Raw genomic sequence first — 19942 nt, 5'->3', positions numbered from 1 at the left:
TTGGAGAGAAACCTGGGCAAGGGAGCCATTCCCAGGAACTGTGAACATTATCCATTTGCAACTTGTGTTGGATTATTTCTTTTTGTTAAACTTGCACATTTGTGCACTTTTCAATGCAGAGACAATAACCTTAACACCTTACAGTTACTTTTAGAATGTGAGGGCTAGGATAAGATTTCGGACACAGGACACTTTTGCTTTGGACATCTTGACAGAGGAAAGACTCCTCTTTTTGGTTGAGGATTCCTCCTAGATTAGGGACAGTGAATCATTTTCCAACCCCTTTATTGTTTAATAAAAGTCTATAACCAATACCATGAGTCCTCTGTGTCCACGTCTAATTCCTGGTTCCTCAGAGCTACCAGAGCAGCGATTGCCATACATTGTAAAGGTGAGTAAAGAGCAGGTGAGGTACACAGAAAGGCTTCTATCTTTGTTATTACACTGGATGAATAGTGACACTGTCCATTCATTTTCCACCTGCCTCTTTTTGATGAACAGTAACATTACTTCACGGATTCCCCTAATACAAATTATTCAAGCACCTACTGCATGCTAGGCAATGTTGGCAAAGTTATGCACATAACAACACTGCAAGGGGGAATTTGATTTTAAAAAAATGGGCAGGCACGATAGGCAACCCAGGTGCCTACCTGTGAGCCATTCCAACAGAAGGCAAGTCATTTTGGCAGAGTAGCATCCTTCTAGTATCTTGGGCATGGTAACTTTGTGCTATCAAGAAAAGGAGGATGAGGCTGCTTTAAGGTTGGCAAAACAAGATGGCATGCGTTGTGTAAATGAAGGTTGTGCCACACCGAGGATAAGTACAGTGATGCCACCGGTGTACTATTTAGACATAACCAAGATCAGAAAAATAAATAACTAGCATATTGCATGTTTGGTGAAAATCCTCTTAAGTACTGTAACACAGACAGTCTTGCAAGGATGTATATTTTTTTGTTGGAATATGGCCTGGTTGAAGGCTGCCTTTGGATCCAATGACTCAAATTATTTCAGTGTAACAGGAGTAGGGATTTGGGGAGTGCTGAGCTGGACACATGTTTCTTTCTCATACCCTGTAACTCAGCGAAGACTGTACAACCAACCAATGGTGGGAGTACAAATGATCATTTACTCTGAATATAGAGATGATAGTCATGAAAATATTAAGACCTGGAAGCATTACCAGTGACGGAGGGGATCTTTCACACTATCATTTTTGTGAGAGTGTTCAGATACGGTGTTGGTATAGAGAGGACATTCTCGGGATTTAGAATGGGAAATAGGGAGTTCTTTGATAAAGTCCGTTGAACTTTGGCTTAATGAGAGCAACCCTAACCTTACATTTGAGACAAACCAAAGTGTAAAAGAGATGGTCTTTGATGTATTGATTTGTGAAAGACATCTGCACATTAATTTGTACTGGAAACCAACAAATACCAACACTGGGCCTCATTACGAGTACGGCGGTAACTGAGCCGGAAAAACGGCAGGTTACCGCCGGACTCATATTACCCTTCCGCCTCCTTGATTCCCGGAATCACCAGGGCATTACAACCCCGGTGACCCGGTAATTCCGGAGGTGGAATTCGGTAAATCCCCATTCCCATGGAGTCCGATAGGACTCCATGGGAATGGGGAAGTGGAAACACTAGCACCATCTCGTGATGGTGCCGGTGTTTCCACGTCTGCCTGCAGGCGGGTGGGGTTAAACCCGCTAGGTCAGACCTGGCGGGAATGACACCTCCCGCCTGCAGAACTCGAGATCAGCTGGTCCGGAAACAACGGTGGTGGTGGGTTTACCGCCACCGTTATTTCCGGACCGACTGACTGGTAATGAGGCCCACTGTATTGAAATACAGCAGTTAATATTCCCGATGCCAAATGGATAATATCACCTATTAGTGATGGATAAGTGATGGAAAAGTGTTCAGTGGTGAAAGAAAAACACTGAAATACTGGCTGTTGCGTTCACCTTAAGCAGTTTTCCCAGGTTGCATGGAGAGCCTTCAAAAGATCCGTTAACCAGCGGATGCGGATCAGATAAGTGACGGAAAAGTGTTTCTTGGGGGTCCTTGGGCTACTGGGCCATTGTGGATCGACTGCTACCTTCAATGACGTCGGAGGCTGAAGAGGATTGTACTGTGCTGGGTTGGTGTTGCTTTAGACACAGATAACGGAAAAAACGAAGTGAGCTGGGGCGGGTTGTTCGTGAACTGTGTACCGTGTACTCGTGAGCTCGTGGCCTCAACTCTACAAAAGCTCAGGTAATTTTGTCACACTCATCGAGACATTGTGCTTTCTGGACTACAGCCCCTGACCCCCCTGATCACTCGCACCCTCCTATAGCAACTATTACATTCAAACCTCAACTGCTGAAACTAACATTTGGGAGAAAGGTGTAAGGTAAGCACCACAGAGACTGTTGAGCATTTGAGCCCCTTTGATTTGCGGTGCTGGACTCTTTTTTTTAGTTTGCACCTTCCCTGTTAAACCATGCCGACAACGGCTACAGAGCCACCAATAGAAATACAAACACATAAACAACCGTGTGATTGTGATGCTTGTGATGCTTGCCATTAACAGAATGAGACTGTATTGGGAAAGGACTCCAGTAAAGGGGGCTGCAAGCCTTTCTTAAATGGATGCCCGTTAACACCATCCATTAAGATTACAAGTAAAACGGCCTCCCACATCAATACCTTGCAGAAGGAGGTCATAGCTGCTGATCAAAGATTACCTAACACGGGACACACCATGGAACCAATGATTGTCTCCATAACGGATTGATTATTGCTCCCACAGAATGCTTTGGGTGCCCTGCTAGTCGGGCAAGAAGTGATGGAAGCTCGGGACGATTTGGATACAACACCCTCCCTATCGAATATCAGTAGTGCGGGTGTACCTGCTGTAAATCAAGAGGCTGGACTTAATGAGCCACTAAATGCACACTACAATCAAAATACGGTGTGCAACAGAAAGAACAATGCAGATCCTTTTGTCACATACACGTTTGGTCGAAACGCAAAAACAAAGTTAGCAAACATGCAACTCCAAAGCAATGCTACTAATTTATGTAAGTCTAGGGGTAAAAATACAGTTTCACTGCAGGGAACACAATGGTTCTTCTATAACAGGAAAGATGAGAGTAAAGCATTGGTAGGGGGAATTGCCTGTATGTCATCACCCTGGAGTTTCTCAAGGCACACTGAAGTAAGAAACATAGAAGAGTATGTGGCAAAGGGTCAAAGGACAAATAACTTTCTGCAAGAAACTACACAGCATGTTGACCCACGTACAGAGCAGAGGATAGACAAATGCAGGGCGTGGCAAGTGGGGATAATTCCCCCAGAACTGACAGAATCAAGGATTGATGAGGACTTACAATCCTGGGCAGACGAAATAAGTGCCAGAGATAACGCAGAAGTGCAAACCTCAAGTCACACCCGGAACAAACTACACAAAAACAGAATCACGGTCCCCAACTCCCAGGCACTTTCTACCAAGTGACAAAGGACATCAACTATTGAATCCCACGTCCTTCCGACAGATGAAGACCTGTTAATGGACCTTATAGCTTCCCAGGTATAACAAAGGAAGGATGAAATAAGTACATCTAACGCCATTGACCCAAAGTTGATAACTGAATTTTCTATAACTATGTCCCGTTCAATTGTGATTGCCATGCTACACTCGAAAATGATTTATGCAGAGAGATTTATCAATGCTCTGCAAAACAACCTGGACAGGAATAAGGGACAGATTACTGACATCCTTAAAATCATAATTGATCCTATTATCTTGAACAAGGAAAGAATAAGATCTAAAAGATTTACCACTAATACACACTTTAAAAACTGTATGCTATTGGTGGACCAGTGCAAAGAAGGACCTAAATGTACAGATAACGCAGTGGTGGTCTTTGAAAAAGCCACTCCACTACAGGGTGCAAAAATGAAACACTTAACAACGAGTAAGGACAATGAGGAAACTGCACATGCAGACAGTGAACTTGGTGGGCAGAAATTGCCTGAAAAGCACAGGAAGAACGACGCACAACGAACCAACAGAAATTGACATGATCATAGTGGAAAAGGTATCAATACAAACAGAGGTGGACAAGGAACTTCAGGTGGAGGCTAACGACATACAAGTGCTCTCACCTGTACAGTCCCCATCCCCTAAGACTTTTCACATCATTAGCAAACTTGGACGGGGGGGATAAAGACTGCATGACAGTCACAGATTCTCCCTAGACAAAGACAAAAAGACTAGCACTAAGGAAAAAAATGAAATTAAGCACAAATGTTCCGGATACACAAGCACCGGCTAAAACATGGCAGAGAAGGACAGGGGTGCAAACTTCATCTATCAAGATGCGTACTAACACAAGAAACAGTATTATTGTGCGTAATATAAAGAAGCTAGATGAGTCAGTTGTCTTTGAAAGACCTTTGAAGCAACACCCCTCCAATCTTACAACAGAAAAGAGGTACCAGATGTTCACAGCTGTCAAACTCAAAGACATGATGACGATTAAATCCAAGAAATCACTGAAGACCTCTCGACTTACTCTGAAGAGGCGGAAGAGGTCAGTCTTGTGCTAAATGGAGAGAACCATAACTCAGGATACCAGGGGACCGATCAACACACAGAGGAGGACCTGTGTTCTTTACCAGAAGAGGAAGGGTTTATTGCAACTATAGAGGCTGAGTCTAAAACCTCAAATTTGTTGAAAGTCAGATTCTCAGATAATGAGAGAACTGTTGAAACAGGTGCTCTAAAAAAGGATGGAAATCAAGGGCTCATTCAACATTTGCTGGGGACCTCCCTCCACTGGGAAAAGCTGGGAAGGATTTAGATCAGCTAGCTATTGATGAATAGAAAACATTGGAACAAAAAAGAAAGGCCCTAAAGCTAAGGAGAGTAGTGGTTCCTACGTCAAGATTTCGATCAGTAATTAAAGAGAATGAGAACCTTACAATTACAAGGAGGATCGATAACGAAGACACCACAACCACTTACAGATTTGCCCTGGAGAGGGTGTTGAAAATCAACGAAAAATTAATCCTGAATAGAGCAAACATTATGAGACTGATCAACAGTGTGGCAGAATTTAAGGTAATTCAATCAAGCGACTTGCACTTAATAGAATTCCTAGAGGAAGACCGACTAGACAGGGTTGTAATGTATTGCTCAGAATCAAAGCTAAAGGACCTTCCTTAAGGAAGGGCAGAGACTTCTTACAATGGATTATTCGCTCAAAGAATTGGAGGATAACGATCTAGCTGTAGAAAATACACAAGAAGGGCACCATCGCCAGACTAATAATCAAGAGGAAGTCGACGCACCCCTCATTAAACATTCTACTGATAATATCCATATTCATGATAAGGCTCCATGCAGGGAGACAAGGGGTTGGAAAACGGTGCCCTTAAGGCGTGGTTCGCAAGAGTCATCAGGAGGAAGACAAGTTTTATACAAACTGGTAATACCCGACAAGAAAATCATAAGGGTGACAGGAGTTGACTAGCAAACTCGCTGGCCTCAAAGTCATAACGGCCACAGGGTACCGAGATCACCCCTTTTCACCAACTTGTTTTTGGCTCATGGAACACTGGGGTTTTTCGCATCTCTTTGGGCAAGGAGACTTGGTTTTTGAAAAATATGATGTATTGTGTCTCCAGGAGACTTGGTTAAGTCAGTAGCCAACCTGGAGTGTTATGAAATTTCTTTAAATCTCGCAATTAAAGGGGTGGCTGGACGACCAATGGCAGGATTGATAACTGCCATTTAGAGAACCAGCGGCTGGTCAATTTGCTCCATGAATAAACCTACTCCATTGATTCAGCTTGTGGTATTAGAAAATAAACTTCAAACCACGCAACACGCCTGGCTGCTAATGATATACAATCTGTATTGGAATCCGGCCTCTCCACTAGTGGCTTACTTCACTCAAACGGTGATGCACTACATCGAAGAAGCAAGAGTAGCCTACAGCAATTTAGATATCTTGGCCTGAGGGGATCTGAACATTGAATGTTTCAACTCTATTCAATAACTAATAATAGACCTACCAAAGAATCATCACACCAAAGGTATCAAGAGGGCTATGCTGGAGAGAGGAGCTAAAACAAAAAGAAACATCCACTTAGTGAATGGGCACTTCAAGGGTCACGTCCCGCCAGAGAAAGCCAGACTAAAATCCTTGATTACATATTTGCCACAGAGAACCTCTTGGGACAGTTGGAAAACCTGAAGGTATTAAACTCGAATCATAGTGATCATAGCCTCACACAGTTAACAGGCTGTCAACGGAAAGGAGGCCAGATCCTTGCCTTACCATCACAGACAACCACTAACATGGAAGTTACATATGGTTATAACCGTTAAAGAATTTCCTGCAGAGCAGTAAAGGAAGTGACTGAGTCTTTATCAACTGGTGCAACTACAGATGGATCTGGAAATACTTTATCACTCCTGCATTTCCCATTGGCATTGAAAGCCTTTGAAGTAAAAAAGGAGTTGGAAATAAAAGAAGTTATTTAACAAAGCACGTATTTAACTAAGAAGTGGAGGATAGGAAGAAAACATCATAAACACTGGCTTTTCAATTTGATGGTGAGAAGATGTTATAATTGGTAGCCGCAAAAAATACGGCCGAGATTTGGAAGATCTCACAGCACCCCAAGACACCCTTCTTGTTAATTCAGTACCGTCTAAAATATGGGTGAATCACTATTCCAGACTGTTTACGAGTAAGGCTAGTCCTGTCCCAAGGTCCATAACCTCAAGCAATTCTGAATGGTCTTTTAAATTTGACAAAGAAGAAATTCTATCTCTGATAAGGAAAGCCAGTTCCTCCAGGGCTGCAGGGCCAGATGGCCTCACCAACGCCATCTTGAAGAAAAACCCAGACCTTCGGGCAGACTTTATGATGACCCTTTTTGAGGAGATCAAGACCACAAAAACAATGCCTCAATCATGGACCAAATCTATGTTATGTTATGTTATGTTACTTGGCATTTATATAGTGCCTTATGTACCATTGATATGATCTGAAAGCGCTGGTAGGTTGAACGCCCTCGGAAGTCAGTAGATCGGGAAGGAGTCATAAGAGTCATGTGTGCACCGGCTATGTGTGCAGGCCACCTGGCAGTTACGTGTTAGCTGCTTCTTAGCGGTGGGTGTAGCGGTTGGGAGGTCAGGCATATGTGTTCGTTCTGGGGGGATGAAGCCCAGACTGATTTGGGGTTGCGTTAGGCCTGAGGAGACGCTTAAACTAGCGGTGTGCTCAGCTGATGTTTAGTCAGGATTATGGGGAGAATGCGGCGGGTGTTAGTATGAGAACAGCCATAATGAATGTGTCATAGTATCGCTGTGTTCTAGATGAGTGTTGGTGTGTAGGAGAGAGTAAGCATGGTGGTGTATTATGGCGGTTATCAGTTATGCGTTTGAGGTCGGGCACTCCATCTGTACCATCCACTCCATCCGTTCCATCCACCACATTCGTTTCATCGCCTCCATTCGTTTTGTCGCCTTCATAGGTTTCATTTACTCTACCTGTTCCATCCACTCTATCTGTTCCATCACTCTACCAGATTCCAACCACTCTACTTCTCCCATCCACTCTACCTGTTCCATCTATTCCATTTGTTCCATCCACTACAACTGTTCGGTCTATTCCATCTATTCCATCCACTCCATCTGTACAATCCACACCATCCGTTCCATCCACTCCATCCGTTCCATCCACTCCATCCTGTGGAGTGGATGGAACAGATCCAATCTACAAGAAGGGCGAAGGGTCGGATCCTACAAACTATAGACCTATTTCCCTTCTAGATGTAATGGGTAAACTCTTCTCTGCAATCCTCCTAAAAGGATTGAACAACTGGTCACTGCTGACTAAGCATCAAGATCATTGGCAATCAGGTTTTACGAAAGGCACAGGTACATCATTGAACCGATTTTTGATACATTTGTTTAAATGTAGGGTCATATCTGCCAAGAATAAGAAAATCCATATCACCTCAATAGACTTAGCACATGCTTTTGACTCGATAGACAGGAGGATACTATGGAACAAACTGCAATCACTTCACACTGCGACAACAATCAGAGTGAAACTTGACAAGACAGGAACTCTGTCTAGTAAAATATCGACAACAAAAGGCATAAAGCAAGGATGCAGATTGGCGCCGGCTGTTTTCAATCTATATGTCTCCGATGTTGAAGAAGCATTTGCCAACGTGAGATGCTTTCCACCACACCTCACAAAAACAGCAGTTGGCAGACTCCTTTACGCAGACGACTGACTACCTGTTTTTGGATCAATCGAAGATAGGGATGCAGCGCCAACTAGACGCATTGTCGACTCGAACGCACCTTCAATAAACCCTAAAAAATCTAAAGTCCTTACATTAGGCGACGCTAGGGGAATGTGTCGCATTAAAAGAGCCTGGTACTTGCGAGGGGAGAAACTCCCAGAGGTCACCTGAATGTTATACTTGGGATCGATCTTAAACAACAGTATTAATGATTCTTTTGGCATGAAGGCCATGAAATCTAAAGCTAAAAATGTTGCCACATAGGCCAGAATCATTAACCAAAGGTATGGGAAGTTCTCCGTAATTTTCGTCATTCATTTTTACAAACTCAAGGTCATGCCCATCCTCACCTATGGTGCCGAATCTCAACTTATTCTGGAAGGGTCAGTCTGGCAACAAGTGAAGGGCATTTTCTGGCGGTGAGTCCTCAACATGTCCAACTCACTTCCTGTGGATGATATACAAAGAGAACTGGGCTTGACATCACTTTATGCTGGCATGGTGTGGAAATTACTATCACTCCTGCAGAAATGTTTGATCCGCCCAGGAGATGGAGGATTCGAGGTGCTGATAAAGGCTATGAAGACAAACAGCGAAAGGTCTTTGAGCAAATGGAAAACCACATGTGTTGACATTTTACAAAACATTTCACTGAACGAAGAAACGCTATTAGCGAACCCTGGACAGGTCAAAAGGAAACTACTCGACTTGGACTGGATAGCTACAGAGGAACGGATTTTCTTCATAAAAACTGTTGGGAAGAAAGGCAAAGGACTCAGGAAACGCGGCGAGATACCCAGATATTTGAAAAAATTCCTGTCGCCAAGTTTGAGAAACGAGTTCATGAGATTCCGATTCAACCTATACCCAACAAGGGAAGTATTGGAAAGACACAAATCAGCAAGTGTCCGTAATTATACTTGTAGGCTTTGCCCTGAACCACTCGAAACTTTAGCTCACCTGACTATTGAATGCTCTAAGAACGAAATATCTGGACAAATTCTTCGATGATACAGTGAGCTCATACAATGAAATATGGGGCCTCCTAATTCAAGGGGGGATAATAACTGTAACACTAGCTTTGTTAGCGTTTTTAAAGGAAATTTTGGCAAACATTACGGAGGAAGAAAATAGTCAGATGCACTATGTTGGTGAACAAGAAAGTCATTGATTAAGTTGGACAGAGAACAACTATTACAAGTAGCGTTCACTTGAGATTTCTGGACTTTCTCTCTCTTGTAAATTGTTTTTACCGTTTTCATTTCTTTTTCCTCTCTTTTTCTTTGTAATGAAAATATAGCATGAACACATTTAAATTATAAACTAAAAGAAATGCTTGATAAAAAAAAGAAAAAAATCCCCTATTGGCAAACTATTAAATGAAGAAGACACTGCAATATGAGGGAAGATCATTTTACGCCCCTTCTGGGTCACAAAATATGATAACTTGCCTCAGGCTATCTGAAGAGGTTCAGCACAAGGTCACTTAAAGGATCCTGGAACAGCAATACTGGCTGGAACCGAAGAACTCTACACCATCAATACATACATTTGTGTGAGCACATTTTCTAGACATTCCTAACACAACTAAACAGTTGACCAAAACAAATTTGAGTGTTATCTCTGATGGGCTGCCCACTACCAACACTACTTTTTACTGTTAGACCTGGTAAAAATGTGGTCATATTTTTCATTCTTTGAGGACTAGAGAAAAACAAAACCACAAGTGACTAATGGGGACTACCGGGCATTTTGCAGAACTTCACATGCGCCAATTGCTGTGCATGTAAATTCACTACGAACACCGATACTTTACAGTATCTAGTCAAACAATTGGACATCCAACATTTCAGTAATTGTGAGACACAAAGTGTCATCAGTTAACTTGCCTACACTGGAATGCCCATGAGAGCTGTGGACGTGAGAACTATGGATCACAGTTCTGCGATTAGGTTAAAGGCAAAGCAGGCCACATTGGTAGCCCTTTTTATGAAAGAATATCAGTAACAATGATCTGTGTTGGGTTAATTTGGATAATATAGCTGCAGTGAGAGCGAAGGCCCAAGGATAGCCAAGTCTCAAAATCAGAACAATATCATATTTCCCATTTTCAGGTCTGAATGAGATTAAGGCGCTGATTTTTTAGATATCAGAGATGCTTCCTTTACGTATCTATGAATGTTTTACTTGAACAAAACATTTTGCTTGCTAATGAGATGCAGCAAGACCTGGCCAAATTAGCTCTGCAAAAATGTAGAAAAAATTACGTTGTAGAACTATGCAACCAGGTTGTGGCATCAACATTGAACTCACAACCACATTCATGAAATTCAGAAAAGTGCTCAAGACCCTCCTTTAGATGAGGCACTTTCACTCACCATAGACCCTCTCGATACCAACCACTGACCAACTCCAACGCAACCCTAATTATTGCACCTGTTTCTCAATTGTAATGCATTACTGCCCGCTCTGCCTTATGCTACCTTTCTAGTATTTGTAGTAACCCATTACTGTAGAGAGCTCCGCAGTCTCTCAAGGCTATGTCCATTCTGAGTAAATCCTCAAAATAAATAAAATACAAATATCACTACTTTAGGGAGGGATCTTGTTTCCTTAGACCGAATGAAACAGGAAGCTCTTTTAGGCAGTTGTTTGGTCCTTTTTTTAAATAATGAGTGGTGATGAGTACATGTTGTCATCTGGAGAGACATGAACAGACAAGAATTGGTGCCTTGTTTCGAATTAACCAACCTTTTACGAGTTGGGCGCTGTGATGTGCAAAAATTGGATTGTAGAGCAGCAACTGATCCAAGTAAGATGCCTGGATGTATGAAATGTATATAATGTATGGACTGGACAAGGCCTTATAGCCATCCAAACACTTGTGACATTGGCTTTTTCTCTCTTTGTATTTGATAGTGGCTGTTAACCTGTATGCTGGAACAACTTTGAGAGGGACTGTAAATGGTGCACAATTGCAAGTATGTTGTAGGTCACAATTTGGATTAAGTGGATTGCAAAACAGCATTATAGGTTAATTTAGAATTCCATATAGATTTAAAGAGGGAATGACAAGGGGGGGTCACAGCCAATAGACTGTTCACTTTGTGATGTTGGCCTTTTCTTTTCCACTAAAAGATAGTGGCTACTCACCCACGTTTAGAAACCGCACCAGTAGAGATGGAGCATAGATTCATTTTCAACTGAGCTGGTTATTGGAGAATTTTATCACACAAATGTACTATACACTGTTACTTCCTGAAAAAGTTGTGTATGCCTTAAACCATGACATAAGGTGCACTAGTTGTGTGTAGATATATGAATTACATGGAAAACAATACATTAAAAACTATAAGGTTACTACGCATAAAAAGTTAAACCTGCCGGCATTGGAATTAACAACATTGTGAGGCATAAAGCAGCTTCTCCCAAGAAAACAGGCACAGCAGGAGACCAACTCACCCTATATTCGATTATTAGTTATTGTTTACATTTCAAAGTGACATTTTTTGCTTATTATTTGATAGTTTGCTTTTGTGTGCACATGGACTTTTTGGCTAATTAGCAGTTGTTTAGTGTAACACTTGTCATCAACTATTCTACATGTGTGTTTTGGATGGTGTAATCGCTTGGGGTTTGCTTTATTCTAGTGATGGTTGTAGTTATCGGGATGTTATAGTAGTACAACTCCTCCTTGATTTTAAAGTAAATGTTAAATTAATCTTTCCTGTCATTTGTTTTTGGATACATAGCTCATTTAATTTCATAAAGCATTCAAAATAATACAAAAAACATATTTGATCAAGTAAAATAATAATAAAGCAAATCAGTCAGAGAAAAAAAGGTGGGATTGGGAAGCCTCAATATCGTAAAACAGGTATGATAACCCATATACATTTGGAGTGAAGGGATTGCTTGGTTGAGAGGGAGACGGCCAATATGGTTTAAAACTACTTTGAGGTATGACATTTCTGTTTGCCCTATTGTTAATCCTGATGATCTCTGTCTGAGTTTTAGTTTGAACAAAGTGTTAGAGTTTGTTTGTGAAATTGACAGGGTGAGGAAAGATTACAACGTGCTACAAAGAGATTAGCCACTGTTAATCTTTGAGGCTTTCTTAAAGATGCATAAAGATCAGCAGGTTTTTTGGAACTTAATAGCCAATAGTTCTGGTTAAGAAAACCCGAGTCTTATTTCCACAGCTTTTCAGTTTGACATTTGGCAGAGCCATTTTAAGAGTTTATATAGTAACTAGCCTAAGTAACTGGCATCACACGGGATGTCCATTCTCAGATTTTTGTTAATATTCCACCAAAAAAGATGAACAAATATTGTTGTTTGCCACAATGGTAAAATGTGATACATGTTAATTTCACTAATTAATTGAAAACAAAATGTTTATTTATCTCTGATTTAAATTCTCACATGAACATCATAATTGTAGGCTTACTCTGATTATTTGCAGTGTTGATAGAAACGGTGGCCATTGTCACTGCTAAACACACACTGCAAATAATCAGAGTAAGCATGCAAATATGATATTCATGTGAGAATTTAATTCAGAGATAAATAGAAATTTGGTGTTCAATTAATTAGTTAAATTAACATGTATTGAGTTTATTGCAAGAGAAATCAATGAAATGAAACGCTCACTCTCTTTCAAGCAAATTAGAAAACAAAAAACCTCAAGACCAGTTCAGCACAGACAGCGCGATGATGAGCACTTTCTACAAATGACCTGTAGATGGCGGTCAGAACACCACAAAACGTAATGCCGAAACCCACCAAAAGTTAATTCTCTCGGGAATGGGATGACCTATCGAGCTAGAAATAGTTGCAGTATCTCAGCAATGAAATAAAGAATATTCCATGCACAATTCATAACACCAGACCTCACCGTTTATGAGGAGTTACGTCCCCAAGATCAATCCCACATACAAACCCAAAAACTAACACAATTTTGTTTCATATATATATATATATATGCCAACTCTACCTGTAGAGCTGCGAATAAGAGTGATCTAGTAGATAATGGAGCCAACCCTAGGGACAATTGAATTTTCACCGAATAAAGTAAGATTGACACTGTACTCCAAAAATCAGGTAAAGCTCCAAGCCCAGACCATGCCCGGGTAGAATTTGTTTTTTTTTTTATGAACCGTTAATCTAGATTCCCTTTTCAGCCTGTTTTTTTTTTAACTCTCTTAACAATAACTATTATTTCTGATAGTTTTAGCAGAAATTATACCTATTTTACAAAAAGGTGATAAAACATAACAGGGAATTATCAACAAATTTCTTTAAAAGATTGTGTGGCCAAAATGTATTGTAAAATTCTATTGGAATGAGTGGAAAAATTGGTCAAGGAAAACAATGTTATATCTGACCTAGAAGTACCTTTTGGAGAAACAAAAGGGTACCATTTGACATTGCTTTCTTATGTACACTTTAATGAGAAAGTATTTCATAGTTGAGTGGTATCTGTTACAATAAACTAGGGGATTTTGAATGAAGGGAAGGTATGCCTACTGGGGATGCATTGATAATGAGGCATACAGTCATGTACTACTAGGTGTTTTGTTTGAATGTGTGATAGAGGACATGTGTGACATCATTAATTCAAGATGGCCATCATTATAGATGCTAATTTTGCTTTTGAACTGTAACTGCTTTTAGGGTGGTTTTATGAAAAATGAGCCAAGTAGGTTTTTCTTAAACATAATCAAAGGAACAGAAAAGTTCCTATAACATATTCTTTTATATCTTTTACAATTTCTGAGACATAGCCTTGTAAATTATTTCCACTTCATCACCAACCTTTCTCATTGATATATACTAGTTATTAAAACTACAATAGATATTTACATCTTCTGAGTCTCAGAGTTTATTATCATCATCTACACAATTGTTATCACAGAGCTCTTCGTCACCACCACACTTACACAGTTCTGGGCACCTTAGTGACTGAGCTCCGCATTTGCAATGCACAGCACACCGTCCTTTAACGCATCACATGCACATCGTACCAGCTGTATGATTGATTGTGTTGCACATGGAAGCATACACATAGTAGGAGAATATTGATGATTTGTCTACTCCCACGGGTGTTGTTGATCAGCGCAACGCCACACAGTCCCCTGGTAATGAGTCCTTAAGATGTCTGGTATTAGAGAGGATCTTGTTGGTGGCAGATTAACACTTTGCATTTCTTTGTTTGTGAACATGCACCAACGCAGTTGACCAATGTCCGCAATCTTTGCTCCTGGTAAGAAGACTTTACAAATGAATCGCTTTATCAATTGGTCATCTTTCTTCTTAAAAACCTCTAGACATCCAAGTCTTCCCAAACCTTCAAGGATTTCTTTTTCTGACATCATGAAAACTTTCCAGAAAGATAGTATTCCTTTCTTTGTAAAGCACCCCATAACATCACACCCAGAAAGAGCATGAATGCCTAGCAATGCATGCACTTTTTTTTGAGATCTATAAATCTTCTATTAGTTCCAACTCCTGTGACAAACATGCTGTCAGATTGGAAAAACAGTGACAACCAGAGTGAAAGGACAAAAATATTTATTATCAAGTAAACAAATATGGAAGGCATGACGACGAGATACATAAAGGTAGTGAAGAATGATTTTTGTGTCTGCCTACTCATGTGTGCTTTCAATGTCTACAGCATCATTTCCATCTGATGACTTGGCTTCATTTCTCCAAACTGGCTGCGAGGCTTCTGTTTATCGTCTGTGCATGCAGAATTGCTTTATTTGAGAGGTAAGCTCTATTTGCAGAATCCGTGATTTTGTACTCAACAGGTGTTGTTTTCCAGCTCCTTTCCTTCGCATGGAGTTCTTCAGTGAATTTTCTGGGTAGAAATCAAATACTAAACGAGTATCATCATACTTGAGCAGTTAAGGTTCTATTTTCTTGTTGAATGCAATTGCAAGGTCATGGCATGTCTTCACGAATTACGGTTTCTGCAGTGCATGCATCTCTGCCATTCTGTGAAGGGCAGCTGCTGAAGGATCTATGTAATCACTGCGCCCCCCATAATGCAGACTTACATAATACCCAGTCACATTATGGTGCAGCGCTGTGATCACATAGATCACTGTACCCCGAAATATTGGTGCAGTCCCTGCTGAATGTTTGCTCTAGTTCAGATAATCTGCAATAAAAAATGAAGAGACCTCTGTCATGTTGTTAGAAACCTCTGTATGTTGTTCCTCTTCCAGTATCATCATCAGCTTACTTCTGTTTGCAGATAAAATCATTGTATCATCTAACTTGCACATTGAAAGAGGTACTACAGAGAATTGGTAATTACGCAAGCATTCCTGTAGATCAATGTCATTTCGGCTTTGTGAAGCAATCAGCAAACGTGTGAACAAAGAACGATCTGCCTTCAACTGCATTACGATGTCTGATACTTTTGTCTGAACACGTTTTTGTGCCCATTTACACAGCTGAAGCTTCTCTTTCTATATTAGTGCTCACAGGCTAGAACTGTCTGATTCAATTCAGTCCCCTTTACCGCTGTTGTACAATTGGCAATCTTTTTCTGTCATTCTCGATGTGTCCTTCTGACTTTTTACATCAAAAACTGACTTTGTTGAGATGATGATGAGTTCTTTTTCCATCATAATTCACTGGATTAGTCACTGTCATGATCGAGTTATAGATCAGTTGAACATCTTCCTTTTGGCGTGTTACTTTGGCTGCTGTTAGGTGGTGATGTTTTGACTGTTTGTAATCTGTGATTCCTACAATTTAGTTTGCCTCAGTAGGCAACCTTGATAGCTCAGGATGGGCTAAAAAGAATTGTGCTAGAACCTGTTCCTTTTTAATAATATTAGCCATACCAACAAGTACTTTCATTGCCCCATTTTGATGTTCCAAATCTTCATCTGAACCTAAAGCACAAAAGAGTACTTTTGTCTTGCTTACTGTTCAATTGCCTTTCTGAAACTCACTCCACAAGTCTGAGTGTTTGCTTTCATGCTGTTTCAATTCTGCTAAGTAGCATGCTATCATACTTCCGTGGTTTATCAAATCGTGGGTGGAAAAGTACTTAACAAACTCCTCAAGTGATGTAAGATATAAATCCCAGTTTGCAGTTCGAACGGATTTGATAAACAAAAGCATTATGTCCAGCATATGAATGTACTGAAGAGCAACTCTGAGTGTTGTTTTTTCTTGAGATTCTTTAGCCTCAAATGCTTACATTGTTGCCATCACATTCAAACTTGTCAGAACTATCACAACGTAATTATGGACTGCTTTTGTTTCTTGGGAATTATACGCTTGTACACTTTTAAGTAAATCCTTCAACTCAGGTGCCATCCTTTCCTTGATTGCAACATGCTCTTTGTAGAATTCATTGATGATGCATTTGAAAAGTGAAAGCCTCAGTGACCGGTGTGCTTCAACTGCTCTCTTTACGCACTTCCCTGATAGAATCTTCGACACAACAATCATATCAAAAAGTACAGTTAAGGTAGCCTCAATGCCTGTACCATCCAAGAAAGAAGCAGTAGCTAGAAGCATCAACCGTATTATATGTAGTTTGCCTGGTATAAGCATCCAGTTCTTTGACATGTTGTTTTTAGCCATAGCTTATTCTAAAACAGGTTTGTAGATGCCAAGATCCAATGTACAACTGTTTTTGATTCTGGGGTGACAACAGATGTTATTTTCTCCAGCTTCTTCATGAATGTGAGCTGTGTTTGTGTGCTGGTTGGGCTGGCATCTATGAGTGGAAGTACACAGAATCTAGTTTTTTATTTGGAGGATCACTTATAATGGAACTGTAAGCTGATCAAATCAGAACTGTAGTGAGTGGTTCTGACTCTGTATCACATCCATCAGTCTCGGTTTATTCAGTGAGATTACAATGTTAAGTACAATACAAAATGGGCCAGGTTCTCCTTGGGCGCATCACAGAAAATGCACGATTTGTTCTCATCACCGTTAGACCATGCCGCCACCACTGCTCTTAAATGAATGCAATTAAAACGTACCCTAGTGATCACAATGTGTTGAGAAGGGTTCTGTGACCACCGCATATACCTCTGGAGACCTGGACCCATAATTTATTTATTGGGTATTTATAAGTCACCTATTCAGCAAATGGTGTTTCAAGGCGCAACAAGACAAAAGGGGATGGGGGTGCTCGGATGAAGAAAAACAAAAACGGTCCTACTAGGCCATGTGACATTTGGATCATGCAAGTGCATTAACAAGAAGTCTGGGGAAGAGGGGAGGGAGGGAGTGCAGAACAGAGCGGAATGCGCTAATGCTACGGAGGGAAAGGAAGTGCAGGTCAGGGTAGCGAGCGCGCATTTGCGGAGAGGAGGAAAGGAGGGAAATGGCCCATGGGTTAGGCGAGTGCTAAGGGGAGGTCCGTTGGACAAGTGCCAGGGGAATGCAGAGAGTGCAGGTGAAAGAAGGTCCACGTGCTAAGTGTGAGCAACAGGGCTGGGCAGGCTCAAGGGTTGCAGGCCAGCCAGGCAAGTGCAGGGGAAAGGAGCCCGGTAGGGCAAGTGCAGATTTAGTCGGGTGTCAGGGAGACCAAGTGCAGGGGTAGACTGGTCGAGGAGGGTCTGGTGCCCTGTATGAATCAGTAAGAACCAGGCATCCAGTCAAAAGTGTCAGAAAGGCACATTAGCAGGGGGGGGAGGAAGAGAAAAGGAAGGTCTTGAGAAGCTTCTGGAAATTAAGGAGATCCGGCTCAAGTCTGAGAGGGGCAGGGAGGCCATTCCAGAGGGAGGCACCTGCAGAAGAGAGAGATCTACCCCCACCTCTCTGCTTGGAAAAACGTCTGCTCTGCAGAGAGTTGGAGCTAGGGGACCGAAGGGCTCTAGTAGGGAGGTATTTAGGGAGAGCGAGATGGATGCTGCGGGGTCCGAGGTCCCAGAAAGCCTTGTGGGTGATGCAGAGGGTCTTGGATTTGATCCTCGCAGCATCCGGGAGCCAGTGGAGAGATTTAAGGCTGAAGCGACGCAGTCCCTGGGCTTGAGGCCAAGGATGTCTTGCAGTCCTATTCTGGGTTAGCTGAAGGGGGCAAAGAGAGGAAAGAGGCAGATTGAAGAAGAGGCTGTATCAGTAGTCTAGTCTAGAAAGAACCAGAGCTCTGGAGACATTGAGCTTCTAACAGAATGTAAGGAAAGGGAGAATGCATCTGAGGAGGTGAAGCTGAAAATACACCTTCTTGGCAAGGTCTGTGATGTGAGGGGAGAAAGAGAGAGAGGAGTCAAAGATGACCTTATGGTTTTTAGTCTCACAAGATGGTTTGGGGAGGGGACCCAAGGAGAAGGATCTCAGCCTTACTGGCATTAAGACAGATTTATTAGCTGTGCACCATGCCTGAATAGCACTCAGACAGTCAGCAATGAGAGAGGAAGAAGAGGAGGTAGTGGAGGGAAGATTGAAGGAGAGCTGTGGGTCATCAGCATAACATTGGAATTGAGGAGCGAGGGAGGAAATCAAGTGGGCCAGAGGGGCAAGGTAGATGTGCAAGAGCCACAGCGATAGAATCGAGCCCTGAGGGACCCCGCTGGTGGAGAGTGAGATAGAGGAGAGGAAAGGGCCCAGTTGCACCTAGGAAGGTCGATTGGATAGGAAACAGGTCAACCAATCCAGTGCCAGATCCGTGATAACAATTGTATCATGGAGCAGCTTTATGAGGATGGCATGATTGACTGTGTCAAAAGCAGAGGGCAAATCAAGGAGGATGAGAACAGCAGGCGTGTTGGAGTTAAGGTTTGAGAGGTCTTCACAGGCGTTCAGGAGAGTAATTTCCATGCCTCTGGATTCTTTGAAGCCAGACTGGTGGTCATGGAGTCAGCCAACAGATTCAGTGTGGTGTGTCAGTTGGGAGATGACCAACTTCTCCAAGAGTATGCCCGGGAAGGGGGTCATGGAGATAGGGTCATAGTTAGCTGGGCAGGAGGGGTTAGCGGGTGGCTTTTTTACGAGAGAGTGCACAAGGGAGCGCCAAGGCAGGAGCGAGAGAGGAAATGTTGTCCTTGATAGTTCTGGTGGAGCAGCGGGTCACCTGTTTGGAGGAGACTTTCAGATAGTAGACAGCTTTAGAGACCTCATCCGGTCGTGTTGTTTGTGAAATGGGAAGCCAATGCAGTACATGGAGCCTGGGATGGAAGCGGAAAAGTGGAAACTGCAGTAGGATTGGCAAGTTCCTTACAGATTTTGAACAGTTCAGCCGTATTGTTGGTGGACCCGGATATGCAAGCTTGGATATGGGCCCTCTTCTTGGAGCATATGGAGAGACGGTATTGCCTTAGGAGCAGGCGACAGCATTCTTGTGATGGGATAGTGTAACATGCTAGAAACTGTTTGGGTGAAATAAGACCAATACAAGTTGTCTTCAGTTTCAGCATGATCACGTGTTCTTGCTTCTTTGCGTGCTCACGCTGAGCACCAAGTGCAGTTCTCATCTTTTCGGGAGTCAGGGGTACCAGTTGGGTATGGCAGGGCGCAGGAGTGCTGCATGGTCCCATTGTCCTTAACAGTTTAAGAAAAGTCGCAATTTGTCGCTAGGATCAGTGAAATGATTTTTACCACCCAAAAAGAAGTGATACTAGGCCAATCCC

The sequence above is a fragment of the Ambystoma mexicanum genome, chromosome 3p, assembly GCF_040938575.1.
Source record: "Ambystoma mexicanum isolate Mex_15411 chromosome 3p, UKY_AmexF1_1, whole genome shotgun sequence".
NCBI classification, from domain to species: Eukaryota; Metazoa; Chordata; class Amphibia; order Caudata; family Ambystomatidae; genus Ambystoma; species Ambystoma mexicanum.
Note: the sequence above shows the minus strand (reverse complement) of the source record.